The sequence below is a fragment of the Bacillus rossius genome, chromosome 10 (assembly GCF_032445375.1).
Source record: "Bacillus rossius redtenbacheri isolate Brsri chromosome 10, Brsri_v3, whole genome shotgun sequence".
Classification (NCBI taxonomy): domain Eukaryota; kingdom Metazoa; phylum Arthropoda; class Insecta; order Phasmatodea; family Bacillidae; genus Bacillus; species Bacillus rossius.
In genome coordinates this window covers 28,280,379-28,298,773 of record NC_086337.1, presented here as the reverse complement: position 1 = coordinate 28,298,773, position 18,395 = coordinate 28,280,379, and the positions used below count along the sequence as shown (strand labels likewise).

General features: G+C 38.2%; 1 protein-coding gene and 1 long non-coding RNA gene across 13 annotated transcripts in view; one reads left to right on the top strand and one right to left on the bottom strand.

Moving 5' to 3' along the window:
* Positions 1 to 215: 215 nt before the first annotated feature.
* LOC134535898 (uncharacterized) lies at positions 216 to 10,323 on the bottom strand. Its single transcript, XR_010075725.1, has 3 exons — positions 10,287 to 10,323; positions 8,002 to 8,102; positions 216 to 328 (listed from the first exon to the last, which is right to left on the bottom strand). It is a non-coding gene; the product is annotated as an uncharacterized LOC134535898 (long non-coding RNA).
* A 3,956-nt stretch (positions 10,324 to 14,279) lies between these two features.
* The window catches only part of LOC134535895 (protein hu-li tai shao), a 168,815-nt gene continuing 164,699 nt past the window's right edge, over positions 14,280 to 18,395 (top strand). For 7 of the 12 annotated variants that reach the window (XM_063375264.1, XM_063375258.1, XM_063375259.1 and 4 more), the window contains exon 1: positions 14,446 to 14,567. The gene's annotated coding sequence lies outside the window, so the exon portion shown is untranslated. Of the gene's footprint in view, positions 14,568 to 18,395 lie in introns of all 12 variants that reach the window. The other 5 variants (XM_063375253.1, XM_063375263.1, XM_063375250.1 and 2 more) reach the window with 4 other exon arrangements.

Here is an 18,395-nt window from a genome sequence, read left to right as displayed (position 1 = left end):
CCAGATGCCTTTAGCCACTGTGAATACTGGGTACCAGTGTGACGTAAAATACGTATCGTACAAACACATTGCTAGTTTACAGACTGCTGATAACTTTCTACATGTTTATTAAAACAAAAATAACAGACATACCTTCTTCCACTTTGGTACGTAGATGCACCCGTCAGGTATCATAATGTTGTACATTGCTCTAGTTGAACTGTGGTATGTCGGAGAACGAATATCCTGGATATCTTCTGAATGCACAGTACGCTACTCTGATGTGATAGGCTCCAGGTATGAACATCAACATTCCCAAAATAAGCATCGGCCACATTCGATCAGCATACTGAAAGTAAACACAACACTTGAACAACCTAGCACGCAATTTACACAAGCACACTTCAAAATCATCGCAAAACATAGCACAATGGTCATGTCTATGACACTGACAATTATTGACATGAGAAGAGAAATTAAATATTGCAATTTCAGTTAAAGGTCTTAATTTGAGCATTGTGTAGTTGGAATGCCTACTGAGGCAATTGCAATACCATAAGTCCAGCTCAGTTTTCTTAAGCATTTAAGGACTTACAGGTTGAGTAGGCTACATATTTTAGTCCATACTGTGTATATCATGTAATTGTTATACATGCAAAAATTTATGACAGATATGTGTATACAAAAAATTTCCATATATTTATTAATCTTAAAAACTAAATGTAAAAAAAATTGGGAAAATTGCTATCTTTCACAGCTGTGTACACATTATTTTCTTGTAAATTTATATTTGAGTGTATCAAGCATCTCTTTAGATTGTAGCATGTTCTGAATATGTATACTGTAAAAATGTAAATGACATTTTCCATAGCCTTAGGGCTCTTTCACACGGAGAGCCGTGCGGCTCGCACTCACGAGCGGGAGCTTTTTCCGCTCCTACTTTCCACTCTTTCACACAGGGAGCCTTTTTGGCTAGGGCGCTAGCCATTGCGTAGTCACAAGTAAGCATTGGAATGGATCGTACACGTGCCGTGGCCATGTATCTTCTTTACCGTAGGCGACGTCTTCGACGACAAAAACGCTGATGTACCAAAACGTATTGGGTACATCCTATTAATCAAAGGCGCGATGAAACAGGTGTTTATGCCACGCTTTATCAAGAACTTCGTCGAGATGGCAACAAGTTTTACAACTACTTTCGAATGTCATTGGCCTCATTTGATGAGCTCCTTGGGAAGATCAAGAATAGTATCCAGCTCGAAAATACTAACATGAGGAACTGCATTCAGCCTGAACTAAGGCTGGCTGCAACATTAAGGTAAGTAAATCGCACTGTCTAAACAAAAAAGAAAAAAAAAAAGCATTTTATTTAACAGAAAATTTATGTAAACCATGGTCACCAACTCCTACACAAACTAAAATTCAATTTAAATGAACTAAAAAATCTTGAGAGGGTATAATTATAATAAACTCATATGTTCTTTTATTTGCAGCATTATTTATTGCGAATAAATTTAGCAATGTATATTAAGCTTAAATAATGTGCACTGAAACCTCAAAGTTTGTACAGAGGTAATACAAAATTTATTTCTAAAAATAATAATTAAAAAATAGAAAAATTGTAGGTATTGAAAAAAGAATATACACAATGAAAGAATAATAAGGTAGGCAAACACATACTCATTGAAACAAGACAATTACACTATCGTCCCATATCCTCTGGAAATGGAGTCTGTGTTGGAGACGTGGTTGTGGTATTGCTTGGGCTGGGAGAGGGCACACATGAGGTGGGCATTATATGCGAGTAGTTATAGCAACTATGATTGGATTGCTGAGGAGTGCTTGGTTGTCCCCATGCAAAAGGCTGATTTGTCTGGTTTGGATCGATAGCAAATATAACAGCGGAGTGAGGTGGATTATTCCTTGCAGATTTTATTTTCTGAATCAAATTCAGTGCACCAGCTTGGAATTTGAGGACCTCATCATCAGTGAAGGTTTCCAGTGTTGGCACTAGTCCTTGCATGAAACATATGTGTCTGTTTGGGGTTTCGAATAAATGCAGAATTTTCTGCTCAAATTCGTCAGGGTAGCTTCTGGGTGTTTCTTTTCGTCCCTTCTTGTTTGTTGAAAGAACCTTCCTTTGTTGGATGGTACGGATTTCCGGATTCGAGGGTCCCGCACCTACAGTAAACTGTTGTTGATCTTCAGCTTCACCTTCTACACTTCCGAGGCAACTTTCTGGGTCACTGTTGTCACTGGCAAGAGAATCTTCAGTCACCCTCCATTCAAAAACTTTTCTTAAGAAATCCATTTGGTCGTGGTAAACATACTTCTTTATTTTTGAAGCGGGGGCTCCTGATTTCCTCACATTTTTTGCTCTGTCGAGTGCTTTTCTGTATCCATCTCTGATAGTTTTCCATTTAGTCGTTAAGTCCTTTTCTGCAACAAAAAAGAAATGATTTATGTGACAACATAGCATTAATGATTCTTGTAATACAGTAATGAACTAAGTAATGTAAATGTGCTTATTATCACTATTAAGGGTTGGAGTCTTGAAACATCTAAAGAATTAACACTAGTATTTTCACAGTTTTGTTGTTTATTTTCATGTTAACTTGTTTTAGTTTATTATATTTACAGAATGAAATAATAAAAATGATGTCAAATAAGTAACTCGATAGTAACTGCAATTAAATAGGGAATTCGTATTTTGCATAACCGTACGGCCAATTTTCGTCCTTATTGTGTTAATATAGTTTTTTACCAATCAACTTGCACTATTACCATCTTTTCAGGTACCTTGCAAGTGGTTGCACATTCACCGAGCTACATTACATGTTCAGAATCGGAATATCAACTGCATCCATGATTGTCAGAAGCGTTTGCGAAGCCATTTGGTCAACGATGAAAGTGGAAGTGCTCCCAGTCCCGACAAAAGAACAGTGGGAAAGCACTGCAGCAGGTTTTGAAACAAAAGATAACTTCCCACATTGTCTTGGCGCTGTTAATGGGAAACATATACGTTTGGTATGCCCTTTCAAAAGTGGATCCATGTACTACAATTACAAGGAATATTTTTCTGTGGTCCTCATGGCCATAGTGGATTCTGAGTACCGCTTTGTGTACGTGGATATTGGCAGCTACAGGAAGGATTGTGACTCTTCGGTTCGAGACTTTGGAGTTCAATCGAAAACGGAACTCTTGAACTTTTGACCGAGAAATGTCTTCCTGGTGCAATGGGACTTCAACTACCTCATGTTTTCATCGCTGATGAAGCTTTCGGGTTGCACAGAAACTTGTTGAGACCCTTTGCAGGACGACATCTTTCAGTTGGAAAGAGAGTATTCAACTACCGTTTAAGTAGGGCAAGACGTTATGCAGAATGCGGATTTGGAATCTTATCAAACAAATGGCGAATCCTTCATCGGGCAATCAATGTGCAGCCAGATTTTGCTGTAGACATTGTCAAATGTTGTATTGTACTCCATAATTTTGTTCGTGACAGAGATGGTTTTGCATTCGAAGACACTATAACAATTACAGGACTGGAGGATGTACAACAGCAACAAGGAGTGTGAGGAACTTTGTCCGCCAACAATGTCAGAAATGCGTTCTGCAATTATTTCATGTCACCTGTTGGTGCTGTACCATGGCAGATGAATGCAATTTAATTCTGTAATGCAACAATGTAAAAAATGTCTTCTGTAATTGTTTTATGTTACTTGTTGTTGCTGTTAACATTGCAGATTAATTCAATTTAACTCTGTAATTCAACAATGTCAGAAATAATTTCTGTGGTTCTTTGCAGCGCTGCATTTTTATTATTTTTTTTTTGTAGGTACCTGCCCAGTAACAAGATATGTAAAATGTAAACAGAAACAAACAGTTCATTAAATAAAAAGAAACAAAAATTGATGTAGCTTCATATTTGAGTACATATTTTACTTGGCTGGTGCACTGCCGTGCATTCAGACTCAAAGTTTATTTTATAAATATGTGTATATTAAAATATATTTACATAAATACGTAAATACCATTTCAATTAATACGTGTTTTTCTTTCAACTTACCGTATTTCTTTTTCTCAGGCCTGGACAGTTTCAAATTCTCTATTGATTTCTTCACACACTTTCCTCCAATTTTTAGCCACTTCATTCCGGTCCTTGTATAACTCGGTACGCCGGATATGCACTGAATTAATTAAGAACTCGACATCAACATCCATCTTGAAAGCGAGAGACTGTGGAGCGAAAGCTATTGTCGCCCTTCATGTGAATGCCCCCACTCCTCCCTTTGCATTTCGAGGATGAAGTGCGACCCCCGTCCACAGCGCACGGCTCGCGATGCGCGAATCCGGCTCAAGATGCACGAGCCTTGCCGGCCCTCGCTCGCGCGCCCTGAAGGCCCGCGCTCCCCGTGTGAAAGCTCTAGTTTCACTCTCTGCATTTCAGTCTCACGCGCCTCGCTCCCGCTCGCGAGTGCGAGCCGCACGGCTCTCCGTGTGAAAGAGGCTTTATGGTGTCAATTCAAAAACTAGATCAAGCACTACTCCAAATGTGTGCCTTTAGACCTAGTTACAGTGCTGCATCCTTTTTTGTATTAAAGTTTAATATTGGTGTTATATTGTGTAATGAAAAACTTTTTTATTCTCTCTCTATCTCTCTCTCTCTCTCTCTCTCTCCCCCTCCCCCCCTCCCAATAATTCACCATATAATCTTACTGATGGAAGTAAAATTTTCTTCGCCAGACTTTTGAAAGTGGTTGTGGAACAAGAAAAGTGTTTTATATAAAACATTAAGTTGAACATACACCATTACTAGTTCTCCCTGTGTGTAACAGAGGCAACCTGAAGAACAGACAAACAAAAGATGAATACACAAATATACACAGACTGAAAAACCAAGCCAAAATCAGCAGATGTCAAATGTTACGTGCATAGACAGCACAGATAATTTTGTGGAAGGAATAAGAGCAATATCACAGCACAAATGAACCCAGTGGGCTCATGAATCTTCACAACAGATAACCTGGACAGATGAACGACAACACAGCAATATACATGCAAACCCCGACAAAATCAAACAAATATCTGGCAACACCACAACAAAACGAACAAAAAAAAAGTAAGTTCCTTAAGACCCGACAGTTGCGACGTTCAGTTCCCGTCATCAGGCTAGAAAACCTGAAGAACGGACAAACAAAAGATGAATGCATCATCTTTTATTTGTCCGTTCTTAACATTTTTTTCTGTGTAACACAGTGTGAACCAAAGGTGTATCCAAGATGTTTTAAATCAATATTCCCCATAACAAATCATTCTAAGAACATACGAGAAGTGTTCTTGTAATTGGTTTCTCACTGCATAACTGCATTCAAGGGACACTGCTATTGAACTTGACTCACCTTAACGTCTATGTGCCCGGTGAGAAACATGCTGCCTGTCGCAAGGAACACAACCCCGCCGAAGCAAAGAACAAATGCTAGAGCAAGGGCAGTCCACGGGACAGCTTGACTTGAACCCGAAAACTAATCATAAACAACAAATCACACAAAACAAAATCAACCATAAACCAAGCACTTTCCCAGTTCTGTTGATTTTGGTCACAAAAGCAGGGCTCCAATACTTTTCCACTAGAAAATTTCCCTTAGTTTTTTTTTCTATCCAACCAAAACATTATTTCCCTGTCTCATCAACCAATCTTGTGAGATAACATAAAATATATTAAACTACAAATACGTATCCAAATACATTTCAACCAAACATAACATGTCTCACCATAAATCTTTCCATGCACAATACAGTTTGCACTGGCCAGTTTGTAATATTATAACACAAAATTTGACCAAAGTTGTTACTATATGTTTGTGTGTGTGTGTACGTACATACACAAATACACACACTTTTAAGTCTGCACTGTACAATTTTTTTTTTGTAAATTTGAACATTTACATGAAATACTGGGTTCGGATTCTTACCCGGGCATTTATGCTTTGTGTAGTCCCAGTACCGCCAACAGTTAAAATTATTTGCAAACTGTTACCTGAATACCTTTCCAGTATTAACTGCACACATTAATAAGCATAATAAAACAAAATAAAGTCCAATAATTGAATATTTGGTTATCTTTCCCATGATTTAAAAAAAATATGCTTGAATGAAACATCAATTAAAATACATAATATTATGCTCCAATTTTTGTAAAAAAATACTTAGAATTATCTTGAAAATTCCATACTATATGCAAAATAACCATATCCATGTTTTGAACAAAATTACAATATCTTTCTTGTAGTACTATTACAAACTAATTCTTGGCAACTGGTTTCCAAACAAATGTTTTGAAAAAGCACAGAATTCTTTTTCTATGTGCGCATTAGAATATCTATCTACTTTTCATTATGCTTCAAATCATTAAATCAATACACAATTGATTCATTGGTAGTTTCTCTTACATAGTTAATCATGAAAATAGATGGTTTTCAAGTACATGTGAATTTTTAATTAAAATACAGGCAGGTTGCAAGACAATGAAGGAATACATTAGTATAAAAAATTACTAATAGAGTTTCGTAACTAACATTTGGCAATTTCCCTGTGTTTTCCAGGTTTTGCAGATACCTTTTTGATTCCCAGAATTTTCCTATCTCCAGGAACTCTGTTAAGTCCTAAGTTATGTCTAGTTTAAGGATTTAGGTCCAGCCAGCTAGGATTTTGACATATTTAGGATATATTTTTAATTTTGACCTATTTATCCCAATATTTTGGTATGTAAAGGCATAAATTATATTTCCCAGACCTTACATACCTTGTTACAACCACATATTTACTAACAGGCTCCAGTCTGTAATTACCGCTAGGAAATAACTTATTATTTCACGCCTGCGACTACAACTATCATGATAATCACATCAGTTCACAAGTGCTGGCTTCAACAAGTAGCCAAAGCCAAGTCCTATGCTATGTCGACAAAATTTAGCATGGAAACCTTATTGCAAGCGGTATCAAAATATGTACAATTGCAAGATGGCCAGGCCTAATATCCCTTCAGTCAGCTACAAAGTCTTTATACATGAAGAGAAATGAGTGTTGATAATAAGTAACCAAAATATAAGCCCCATTAAAATAGACTATCTGGATAAATAGACTCATTAAGGGCAGACATATGGTGTGTAGTGTTTTGCAGAAGAAACCACATGATTTGAAAACTACCCAAGATATTTGAGTGGGGTCTGTTTACGAAAAAACATTTAAGAATACACAAAGGGCGGATGGGTAGTTATGTTTCCACATCTTACTTTTTAAACTGTATTTATAGGAGAGTGAAACGGGCCTTGAAACACATGTTTTCATGATAATTTTGATATAAAATGCCCAGTTAAGATTTTTTAAAGTGCCCAAAGGCCTTGATTTCACCTTTATCTTCATTTCTCCACCAACTTACGTATTAGTTACCGCTCAAATATCACAGTTGTCCTTAGCATTACGAAAAGACTGTGCGCCAGTTCAGAGCCTTGCACTAAGACGAGACACTGCAGTAGAAACATCAGCGACCATCTCACTTATCATCCCGCCTCACAAACACAAAGTGGAACAGATATACATTTTTAAACCACTAAAATGCATTTGGTGTGAGAACTACAGGCAGAGGTCTTATAAAGTGTTTCAAAATTGAAATATATTTATAATGTCTTTTGTTCACCATAACACATAAATTTTTTTGTAAGAAGATTGTCTCTCATTAATTTTCCAGAATTCTCTCAGCCTGAATTTTCTTTTATCCTCGATCAACTCTGGTAATCGATTCACCCGCCTTCCCGCTGTTCTTGCACTATGTTACAGCTTCAAACAAAAATAATTGTGATCTCAATTGTGTTTAACTTACCTCTAAATTTTCCTGAACACAGTCTGAGCTCTGTGGTTTTACCTTAGATACCATTAAAAGCGCATATTTCTCCCATGTTACTCCACCTACTCAACCACGACATGTAACCAACTCACTACGTCAGCTCTATTAAAACTTACCTGAGCATCGACAAAATCATCACTGTCCGACACTCGTCGGTAATCAACATCTCGAAACTTCTGCGGCCGTCTCTGGGACATCTTGGAATCACCGAGAGACTCTGAAAACCAAAATTTGCAAGGTGAATGAGGACCATAGGTAAGAAAGATGGATAAAGTTTGGGGGACTTGACAAAAAATGTGCTGCCTTGAGACTTACTGGAACAGTGCCTGAAAGGAGGGTAGGGAAAGGGGGTGATCCTCCTTACTATGGGAGGGAGATAAGGGCCTTAAAGAGAAAGTGTAAGAGGCTACATGCAAGGGCCAGGAGGGGGAGAAATAAAGGTAGAGATGAAGGGCTGGGTAAGGAACTGGGAAGGAAAACAAGGGAGGCAAGGGATGCGTACATGGAAAGACTAATGGGAGAAAGGAGGAAAAAAAATGGGGCAGACCTTTACAGCTACGCGCAAAGGGTGATGGGAGAGGAAGGAATAGCGGTGATCATGGGAAGAGAGGGGCAGGAATGTACTGAGGACAGGGGAAAGCAAATTTGCTACAGCAGCAATACCTATCTATATTCTTAATGGGCGAGGTATGGGAGTGTCGGGAAGTAGCAAACACTGTAGAATGGAGAGGTTTATAGATAAGGATGGAAAAGGTGCAAAAGGGGGTCAGGTGTTTAAAAGAGAGGAAGACATCTGGGTCAGATGGGATAGGGAACAGTCACCTTAAGTTGGGGGGTTAAGATGTATGTATATACTTAACGGCGATGTTTCAACACTCCCTGGAGAGGAGGTTGCCAAATCAGTGGAAAGAAGTGGTGGTGGTACCAAGTTGATTAACCCAGCGAACTACAGGCCAGTCAGCCTGACGTCCTGTGTAGGGAAAGTAATGGAGAGGCTGGTGGGCAGTTATGTGGTGGGAGGTTGGGTGGACGACAGACAGCATGGATTCAGGAGAGGGTTCTCGTGTGAAATACAGATGGCGGGGTTGTTGGAAGAACTGGTGGACAGAGGAAACAGATAGATGCAATTTTCATAGACTTTGAAAAGGCATTCGATAGAGTACCTCACAAGAGGCTAATGGAGAAGGTAGATATGCTGGTGGAGAATGAGAGGGTGGTTAGCTGAGTAGGAGACTTCCTGAGTGATAGAAAGCAGTAGGTGGGTGTGGGTGAGGAAAGGTCTGAAGAGGGGGAAGTGACGTCAGGAGTTCCGCAAGGAAGTGTGTTGGGATCCCTGTTGCTTATGATAATGACGAATGATATTGGAGAGGGGATGGATGCCAGGATGAGAGTATTTGCAGATGATTACGTAGTGTAGGAGGTGGTGGGGGAAGGGGTTCATCTGCAAGGTGACTTGAACAGACTGGAATGATGGACAGAGGAGAATGGGATGTTGTTGAATGTTGGAAAGACGAAGGTGGTTAGATTCACGAGGAAGAGGAAGGTACAGAGGGAAGTGTATATGTGAAAGGGGCAGACGATAAAGGAGGCCGAAGAGAGTAAGTACCTGGGGGCGACACTACAAAATAACATGGAATGGGAAAAACAGTTTCAGCACGTTATGAGTAAGGGTAGGAGTGTGCTGGGGCTGCTTGGCAGAACCCTGCAGGGTGCAGGGAGGAAGGTAAGATGAGACGGCAAACTCCACATTGGTCAGGCCAGCGATGGAGTATGTGACTGTGATTTGGGACCCCTACCTAGTGACTGAGGTAAGGGAGCTGGATAAGGTGCAGCGGAGAGCGGTGAGGTGGGTGATTGGTATGTGGCGGAGAAGGGAAGGGGCAAGAGAGGGAAGGCATAGTTCGACTGAGATGATCTAGGAGCTAGGGTGGGGAACATTACAGGGGAGGAGAAGGATGAACATGCTAGTCAGACTGTATAAGGTGCTAAAGGGAGAAGGGGACTGAGGGCAGCTAGGAAATACGGTACATAAAGGAGGGTATAAGGGGCAGAGAGATCATGGGTGGAAGCTCCAGAGAGAATGGTGGCGAACGCTTTCCTTGGGGAAAAAAGAGGGAGTGGAATGGGTTAGATGAAGGAATGTAACGGGGGAGAAATGGAAGGGATCTGCGGGAAATCTGAAGGGGCGGGGGAGGGTTTCTTTCTTGCTACGGGGTGATAGCCCAATTGAGAACGAGCATCGTATTTCATCTAAATCTAATCTTTTTAAGAATTTAAGTGTAGTTAACTTAACCTAACCAAACATGTTCACGATTTCACAGTATTCCTAATGTAACTAATATAATATAACCACTAGTTAAAATTTTAAACTTCCAGTTAACTATTTGCAGTAGGTCAATACCTGTTAACTATTCATATTTAAAAACAATTTCAAAAATATGACCGTCCGTTTCTTACCATAGAATAACTAAAGTTATAAAATAAAAACAAACACACTAGGCTACAGAAGCGATCCTGGCGATTGGACTCCGAACAAACGACACGAGCGCGGGCGTTTTAAATGATACTAATTGTAATTAGAAGTACTGTATTGGCATTTGAAACCAACAAACTTAATCATATTTGTGGCAATCATAAAGAAGAATTTTATATTGTGGCATGTAATTCAGAAACTTATTTACACATTTAAAAAATTTAAATATATTTATAATTTGTTTAATTCCATGAAAACCAAAATTTAAATGTTTTTCTGTTCAAAATTATAGCAAATATTATTCTTTAACCATAAAAAGTCAATCTCTGTTATAGTAGGACAAGCCTAGATCGTTTATTATCTGTAATTACTGCAGACCGATGACAATAGTTTTATTTATTTTAAATTATGTGTATTTTTTGTGTGTTTAAAGATAATGCACCAGCAGTTATTTACTATTAGTTCAGCACAGTGGCGGATACAGAAAAATCTCAAGGGGGGCGTAGGTCTACCTCTTCCACACACTCCCTTGTTACGTCACCTTGGTTGCTTGGATGCAGCCAGATATCTTTTTCCAAGCTCTATCCGTTTCATTTACGTCTCGCCTGAATATTAAAGGTAAGTGTATGAATGTGTATTGTATAACATCGGCGGCCGGGTGCGCGCCCTCCCCTTGCCAAGAACCGTGCTTGGTTTTGGGATGCCCTGGTCAAGGAAGGGGGCGCGCGCCCCCTGCGCCACCCCTATGAATCCGCCACTGGTTCAGCATAGAATAAATAATAATAATAAACCACTTTTTTTTACTGATTTAAATCAAATATTTTAAGAGTACTAACTCCAGGTGGCAATTTCTCATGCACTCAAGACTGTGCTGCTACCAACACTGGGTATCGCATCAAAGGATACCTAACTAGATTTTTTTTCCTAACCTATCTAAAAACTAAGTGTGTTTGGGAGGGGCCTGGGTTAGGGAAAGACTCTGATGCAAAATTTCATGCATTATTGACAAGCAGGTTGATTACAGGAAAGAGATGGATGGTTCTGGAAGAAGAGTTGGACAGAGTAGAAATAAACTACTAAGCAAAGGGCGGGAACTTGGACATTGCTGTCCGCTTTAGTTTGGGTGGCGCTGGTTGTTTCGGGGGCGACACTTTGTCGTTTCCCGCCAGGCTGCCAGTCAGCCTAAGATACCTAAGATGCACTACCTTGTATATATACACACACATGCACACACACACAAATACATTGAGTCAGAGTAGGAACCTACTGTTCACTGCTTTTCTCGCACGAAATACTAGTCGTGTGGTTTGCCGTCACCCGACCTATGTGAAAGGCCCGGGGGGTACCTGACGGGCGCTACGGGCGTCGCGGTGCTCTTGTTGTCCGGAGCGGCGCCAGGCTAGCGGACTGCTAGGCCGTTGATGTTGGGTCGTGGGTACTCTGCCCCCGCGTGCCCCGCCAGGTACACGGCTTGAATCTACCCTGAATGGTTCTCTCTTGACTGTGAAGGCCGCTCGGCCGTGTGGAGGACGGGAGACTCCGGAAAATTAGTATACACGAGTTGGTGAGAATTACCTTTAATCTAGTCCCGCTACAAACACTCTCACCAACACTTGGCGACGTCTAGCCGTTACACGATTAATACAGAAAAAACATAACGCTACGCGACATTAATGGTTACCGCGGCAGTCTCGCGGGACGCGGGTCGATGCTCGCTGGAGACGGCCAGCGCCGAACATTAATGGGTGCAGGGGTGCTCTATGAGCGGGCTCCTAAATTCGGCGAAACACTTACGTGTGTGCAGCCGGCAGGCATATGCACGGCGTCCTTAAGTAAAAACACTTTCGCTGGAGTTGGCCAGTACCGTACGTTTTGTGCTACGATACGTATCGCGGTATCACACTGAAGACGGTCGGGATAGGCCCGGCTCCGCAAAATACGCGCCGAGTCGACGTGGGCAGCGGTGAATTAACAAAAGGTTTTAAATTTAAAGATTTAGTACAGAATAAAAAGTAATAAAATGAAAGAAACTTGGATGCTGCCCACGGACACACGTCTGTTCCCGGCGCGGAGTGGTTCGAGACTGCCGGACATGGCCGCCTCGCAAGAAAGAGAAACTTTCTCTTCTTTGTGAGTCGGCGTCAAAAAACTTATATTAATTTAATTTACTATCTTACCAGTTAAAACATGTTCCAGGTGCCCAATTAAAATGTAGCACCTGGTAATTGGTGCTTAAGGCTTAACAATAGTTTTAATGTATTTAATTATTTAAAATGTGACATCAAGTTGGCGACTGTAAATTTACTACCATGTTGTCCCACTGTGAATTGTTTTAGAGGGACTTATCCTATTCCGACATTCACGGGCATTTTAATTAAGGCCAGTGGCCGCGGTGACTGTTAATTTGGTTTGTTGTCTATTGGGGTCACGCCCGAGGCGCTCGCCTGACTCAATCTGGCTGGACAAGGGGCGCGCTCCGAAAACGGGATACGGTACTGGCGGTGCGGAGCACGGGCTTAAAGGCCATGGTCGGTACGACGTCAGGTTGACATTCCATAACGGTTTTGAACGACAATGATGGCAAAGATTTGCACATCATATGTATTTAGCTGAATGAGGACACATGGGAGAAGATGTATTAACAATTTAATGTAACTAAATGATTAGGTCACATGTACAATTATGAATCTGTAAACAAGTAATATCGGTTTAAAATTACAGGCATTTTAAAAATCACGAATTGCGCAAATCATAACAAACAAACACTTTAAATCCAGTACTATGATGGATGTATGGAATAATAGTTTTGAAAGTTACGTTTTATCTTTCTGACTGGGCTTCAGAGTACCTACTGATGGAAGAGTTATGGTGGGAAACAGTTCACAAGAAAAGTAACGCGAAATCGAAATTATTTTTCAAATTTTACTTCCACATACATTGTGGCACTCTATTGTAGTGTTTACATAGGTTTAAATGTTTAAAGCCTGTATTAGACAATGGAAGGTATCATACAGGCTCTGCTAAGAGCTTCCAGCAAAACTGCTAGCTGAGCCTCTATTGCAACAGGTATGGATGTTTCTATGGAAGAAACTATCACATGTACAATTGTGGCAGGTGTAAACTTAGCTTGTGCGAATAATTTTGTTATGACATTAATATTTTTTGTGTTATATAAATATGAATGTTTCTCATAATTGCGCATAATGCTGTAACTGTTTCAACAGATAATATGTTCAATGCACTCCAAATCAAAGATCAAGAAAACTTAAATCCCTCTGGGGCATACTATGACTTCATTCTGATTGGATAAAATTTCCACCATATGCAAAATCTTGCACAAAATTTTAACAGGACCTATTACAAAAACTTCCATCAAAATGGCCAGCGCTCTGCTAATTCTTCCAAAGAACCATCAATACCTGCTACTATGGAAGAACTTCTAAGAAAACTTTAATCATGTGATAGGAGGCCGGACTCCATAGCGTAGTTTGATGCACACCGGTTTACAGTGCGAGGAGTAAGACATGGGTGTGACATTGAAATGCAGATTTTGTAGAACATGAAATGATATTATCTTTGAAAGATTTGTGCAATGGGAGTGCATGACTTGATGTAGGCTTTTGGACATACGCCATTGCTAAGCACATGTATGTCTGTAGAAATGAATATTGAGCTTGAAATGATATTGAGCTTGTATAAGAGAATTTAACTAATGGCCATTGGCTTAAAAGTGTGATAGAGATTTAATGAATAAGATTTTTTTCCCTTTCTGATAAGTTTTTTTGACGTTCATAATTCAAATGAACCGATCACATGCTTGTAGGCATTGTTTAAGATTGCACTAAAATTGAATTCTTTGGGTTTATACAGCTTAGCCAGTCTTCTAGCGGTAAAATTATTTATTCAATAAACAAAGTGATGCCAACAAAACTGCACTTTAATTTAAAAACAAATTATATTATATATAATAGCTTTTGAGATTTAAAACACAATTTTACTACAAGATTAAAAATTTTAATGATGAACATATTTGTTAATAATATCACATCGACGTTCATGTCAATAACGTAATTGGGGGCGTAACACAGAAAAGGAAACAGCCGTAGTCTCAATCTGACTTCTGAGTCAGCCTGTCGTTTGTGGTGTGAAGTGCTGGGTACGTTTGGTGCAGTGTTTTATGAGTTATTTGGTTTGTGGGCTATTATTCAGGTAAGTACATATAAGTAATTAAATATTGTCATAAGAAATAAGAACTGACTCAGACTTACTTGTATCAGGCATTGTTGGCGGTATGATTATATGAATCTTTGGTGTGTACTGGCGATGACACTAAATGGGGTGTGTCTCTTCGTTTGTTACAATCAATTGGCTTCGACTGTTCATGCGCCCCTATTAATTGTACTGTTTAATCGTACTGATGAGTGGTATTGCCGTGATCAATTTGTGATAGTTAGTGCTTGAAGTGTTCTGTTTTTTAGCGTTCATTTTTTTTAAGTGCGCATCCCGGCGCCATTTGCCGATAATAAGAGTTAGTAGGTTCGTTAACACTAGTATAGTAGTGTTCGTAATTTTGAAGCTTTGATTTTCTTAAGTGATTTTTTAATCGCTTTCAATTAATTCTAAAAATGCTATGTTTTTTGTCACCAAAGAGATGCTTAGTAAATGTATAGATATAGCCTGTTCCAGATTCACTAAAGCAGTTACCACATGATCATTCCCCCCTTTTCGTTGATAGTTGTCAATAGTTCATTTACCTACTTTGGTAGTATAACAATGTAAATTGAAGCTGTTAACAAAAAAATATTAACTTAATTTGGTAATATAATATTGGACTTGCGGGTCTGTCATTCAAACGTAGAGAAGTGTATTTGTACAGACTGCAATTTACTTAGTAATTTTCGAGAAAAATGCTCTTTTAAAGTTATTAAAATATAATTCAGGAAATATTGTGTTTTGAGTCGGTGATTCTGTAAAACAGCATTGCAATGTATATATCATAGCGGTAATTTACCGTTTGAACAGGTGGTGAGGTTATGGTAACCACTTTTAAAATACTGTTATATAGTTTGAATGGTTGGGTTAGGTAGCTCAGTTACATTAAAACTGTTAAATGGTTTGCAAGCTAGTTTAGGTTAGCGTTATTTAAAATGCTATTAACGTTTGGTTAGGGGTTAGCTAAACCTTTAAAATACTACAGTCATAGCGGTTTCTCCACTCCAAATAAAAACTGTGTGTGATGTTTCTACACTACAGGGCATGGCTAAGGTTCCTTGAACATTTTTTCATCACTATTGACTTTTCTGTCTTCGATATGTTCAGCCTAAGTAAAAAAAAAAATCTTAAAATGACACAAATGACAATAATTATGTCAAATCTATACATGCAACACAAAAATGGAGAATATGTACCTTGTAAATGGGGAAGGATATCCAAAGTATAAGTTACGGTATTCCAGTGCCTCATAAGAAAATAACATAGTTTCTTATAGTGTATCCAACTTTATCCCTTGATCGTGATGGCATGATCCATCATATTTTCATACTGTAGTACATGATGTTTGCTGTTCTAATTAAGTATGTTGAAAGATCCTGGCCAAACACAAACTCAAATATCTCGATGCAAACAAATTATCAGTTTGTTGAAAATTTTTCTTTCGTATTCCATTTGTGATCATAGTTTATTGTTTTATCTCAAGTTTTTGTTGTATCCAAGATATTGTGGCATACTTAATTAAAACAGCAAGCGTTATGTTCCAGGATGAATATGTACAGAATCATGCCATCAAGTTCAAGGGATAACATTTGATATATGATATGGGAAATCAAGTGAATATCTGTTCAGCGTATTTTCTATTCCAATTGTTAACACACACTTAATAATAGACAAATTGAGAACAATGAACTAAAACTCTCTGAAATCATGGTGTTCAAAGCATCACTCTTTGGCAGCACTTACATTTTTGAACCGTCAGTTGGGGTGAAGGTGACCAGATTTCATTTTCATAATGAATTTTTGCTAACAAATTTTAATATGTTTATTTATCTAACTATGTACGTGTATAGATCTATACTTGTTTACTGAAATGCTGTCATTGAAAGAAAAAATTACTAATATTTTAATGATGTTTTTAATTTTTTTATGTAATTGGTCATGTTCACCCCCAGTGGGGTGAATGTGACCATTAAGTTTATTTTCATTGTAATATTCACCTTGTTAGTGTTAGGGTTAAGTTGACTACATTGTATGTAAGAGAAACACCAAAAAAATTATTTTGAGAAAAAAAAATCTTATTTTGAATTTTTACTCTGTAATAAAAATATATAAACAATTTAGAACAAAATAAAGTGTTATTTATTTAGACTGCCAATAATGAAAACTCAAGTGAACAGATTTATTTACCTACCTATCAATAGTTAAGGTAACTTCACTTAAAACTACTTGTGCACAAAACTGGGAAATAATTAAATTGATATTTTACAAAAATTATCATTTAGGCTATTCCAGAATATGACTGATGGTTATTTCCTAAAATAGAGGAACCTACAAGTTATGAAAACAACCAATAACCAAAAAATATATATTTATTAGTATAATAAAACATTTAACTGATATGTGAAGTAAACCTTACAATAATAGAAAAAATAGACCAAATAACCACAGGTAAGCAACTGGAAATAACAATTGAAACTATATGTTAGTAAACATTGAACTACATTTCCATTCTAGTTCATTCTGCTATCACTTTTTTTTTGGAACACATAATTGCCTAGTTTGTTTAGTTTATAAGGTGGCAGAACAGTTTTCTGAATTAGACACTTCTCAACATAAATTACTTGACATTGGGGTGAACATGACTATGTGGTCATCTTCACCCCAAAATGCTAAAGAAACTGCACAGTTTCAATAAAAATAGTTTACCTTAGAAATTTTAATTTATTTGGCAATTTTTATTATTTAGTTACTCTTCTATCCTCTCAAATCAGCAAACATAGCAATTTTATTTGCAATTATTTTTTTACTATACCCGGCAGTAATAAAGTATTAGCAACATTATTAATCATAAATAAATAGTTCTTGGTTTTTATTTGTTTCTAAATTTCTGTCTAAAATTGTAATTTCAGTCCCAAAATCACTTCTTTTAAGAGAAACTCTCCTAGATTTTAAAACATAACCACATAATTTTTTATCTTCATTGCCTGGATTGTGTCAGGCCAACAAAACAAATTTCATAAAAATGGTCAACTTCACCCCACTGGTCAACAAAACCATAGTTTTATTCACATCTACAAAACAAGAAATTATTAAACTTGTTTGTAAAATGAAAGACAACTTATAAAATAATTAAAATGTCTAGGCTATTCAAAGCATATAGAGCCTTTGGAAGGGGGGGATGCTAACATTCCCCCTGGACAGAACACCAAGAAATTAGGAGGGGGTGGAGGCTGGTTGAGTTCCAAAACATTTTTTATGCTTGTGAACTTTTAAGCCTTTTTATTGCTCTGTGTGTGTGTGTTTATGTCTGTGCTGTCTCTATGTGTGTCTCTGTGTATGTTTCTGTGTCTCTCTGCCTCTTTCTTTATCTAGTGGGGTTTGAAAAATTGTACGTTAAGTAAAGGGGAAGGGGCCTGGCAAAATTATTTTTTTCTGTCTCGGGCCCTGTAAATTCTATCAATGGCCCTGATGGTATAATCGTACCAACTTTGTTCATTCAGCGAAAAGGGAGTTGTACCAGATTTGATTGTTTAAAACTGGCTAGGATACACTCTTGGTATAAGAGAGCTATTCCAATAAACACAGAAAATTATGGGCCAGTTAAAAAAAAAGGTCTTTAAATCTGGTATTCTATGGTTCAGTGGCACATTCTGCAATACAGCTGCAGTTCAGCTGCTCCTGTTGAGATTTTTTTTTTGGGTTGATTCCTGCCTTTGACCTTCACCACCAGATTGCATTACCCTGCAACTGATGATTTTAATTCGCTCAGAGTTAGTGTTGTCTGTATTCCATAATGGTTCTTTGAAGATGAGATCTGAATCATGG